The 2500-nt window shown below is 42.0% G+C and overlaps 1 long non-coding RNA gene across 1 annotated transcript in view; it reads left to right on the top strand.

Annotated features, from left to right (window-relative positions):
- LOC308089548 overlaps positions 1–2500 on the top strand; it is a 204518-nt gene that overhangs the window by 15526 nt on the left and 186492 nt on the right. The window lies entirely within an intron of this gene.

Here is a 2500-nt window from a genome sequence, read left to right as displayed (position 1 = left end):
TATTTGGCACAATAATATGTACACATGCCCTGGGTGTTATCTATGAAAACACATGCTGCACACACGCACAAACACAATTTGAGTCTTTAAAATGTTTTATTTATTTAGGAATTTCAGTTTTTAAGGATAAGCCCCTTGAGTAGCATGTGGCAACCATTTTTTAAAATTTGCAGAGGTTAATGTCAGTGAAAGGGTTGGGACAGTCAGTCAGTCAGTCAGTCAGTCAGTCAGTCAGTCAGTCAGTCAGTCAGTCAGTCAGTCAGTCAGTCATCTAATCGGTCTGTAATCCAGTCAGTCAGTCAGTCAGTCATCCACAATCTTCAAATCGTCACTGTCGGGTGGAAACCTTGCATGTCCAAAAACATGTTCCTTTTTTGTTGTTATAGTAAAATAGTTGATATACAAACGTGTAGATCTGCTTTTTTCACAACTTTTGTGCTACACGCTTTGTATGAGGAAGTCGCATCAATTAACGAAAACAAAAACATTTATAAAAAAGGTTGAAGATAGCTACAAGGTTTCTGCTAACCTGACACCGTCAAATGGAAGAAGCTTGCGACACACATTTGTTTCACAGCCTACTTCCCATCTGAGACTCCGGTCGCAGAATCGATGACAGACGGTTTTTCTTTTTTTCAAGCTACTAGGCATGTGATTGGATGATCCCGCCCCTAGCAGCCGCTGATTGGTTCGAACACGCAGTGTTCGGGCAGCTTTACTCCCTGCGCAATCCCAGACCTCCTTCCTGAAATCAAATGCAAATGAGATTTCCGGAGGGAGGGGGGTTTACCAGGCTAGGTTTCTGCCTGACTACAATGAAATGCTACGGACTCTAATTTCACCACATAAACGTTCTGCACAGGAAACTATAGCCTACATCTGTAGCCTACATCTGTACATTTAAAAATTTATATCATCTAGCAGCAAGCTAGATGATAGGCTTTGACCAATTTAATCTACTGTAGGACCTATTTACTAGAGTGCATAGTGCTGGGATCAAACCTCAGTCTGCCACTCAGCAAACCAACGCACAACCTACCGTGCCAAGAGAGCTGAGCCCGATTGGCAGAGTAGTTGTGGCCGGGGCACTACACACACATAGGCCAAATGGAAGTGGGGGATGGATGCAGGATGTCCTCTTTATTTTCAGCAGATTTTCTGCACTTCTGATGTACACACTGTTAGGTGGAAGAATTTGAATATTGTGTGAGCCAGCGGTCAGTGAGGTTAGTTAGCACAGTGGTTTTAAAAATTGGGGCCCAGGGACCCCAAGGGGTGCTGGAGGGGGTTCCAGTGTGTCCCCCAGTCAAATGAGCAGTTTAATTGAACTATGGTTCAATTAACTTTAACCATTTGAACCCCAGCATCCATATTCTGTGGGGAACATTGGCCAAAAATAGCCGATCTACAAGCTCACAACCACCTGACGCGTTGGGTGGGCTTGTAAAAATCGTCTATTTTTGGTGAAGAGATTTGGTCAGGTGAAGCCCGAAAACGAGCGCAGAGCAAGTACAGAGCCAACTCAAAGTGAAGTAGATCTGCTATTTTCACATCATTTATCTGTGGAACCGAGTCAAACAAAATGTAATTCTTCAACTCCTACAATTCCAAGTGCTTATCAGAATGGGTGGTCCCTGGCCTGGTAAACCACCCCGGTCACGGAATTCACATTTCAATTGATGTGAATTCCGCAACCAGGGTGGTTTACCAGGCTAGGTGGTCCCCAGTTCAAATATGATTATTTTTGTGGAGCGTTGTGGCCTGAAAAGATTGATAACCACTGTAGTAGTAGAGTAGCCCAGCTCTTGAAGCTAGATGCCATGGAGATTCCCCTTTGGATGAGTGGTAGAAGTTTAGTAGATGTTTGGTTTCTCATGCGGAAGAGCCTGGGTTTGAATCCAGGAGGTGACACACATGCTAGTGGACAACTGTTGACACGCACTGACATTCCCATGTAGCCTACAACGTGCTGACTTTTGTTTTTTGTGGCACCTTAAAGGAATAGTCCACCCAAAAAAATACTTATTTTCTATCAATTACACATCCCATGAAGTATTGAATTCATGGAGATTTGTTTGTTTTTGAGGCATTCCAGGGCCAATAATTTAGGTGTATTTCCGGTAAGAGACTCAAAGAGTCTACTTTGAGTATCCTACCGGAGACATTAGCATCTTTCCACCGGTAATCAAATTATTGTCTTAGGAATGCGACAAAAACAAAAAATGTCCATGAATTCAAGTCTTCGTGGAGTGTGTAATTGATAAAAATAAGTAATTTTTTGGGTGAACTACTCCTTTAACTAACGTCCATAGTACAGTATATCATTATCATGTACAGTATACATCTGTGGCTATATGCTCACGCACCTTTATATATCTTACCTCAGGTACTATGTGTAAATATGTAGATAATTTGTTTGTTTCTTTGATTGATCTCTCTTCCCTTTTGCCTTCCCTTTCTTTTTTCTATGGAAATAACAAAAAACAATAGAACTTGCACA

The sequence above is a fragment of the Gymnoscopelus braueri genome (genome assembly GCF_963280865.1).
Source record: "Gymnoscopelus braueri genome assembly, chromosome: 7".
NCBI classification, from domain to species: Eukaryota; Metazoa; Chordata; class Actinopteri; order Myctophiformes; family Myctophidae; genus Gymnoscopelus; species Gymnoscopelus braueri.
This window is presented reverse-complemented; position numbering and strand designations above follow the sequence as displayed.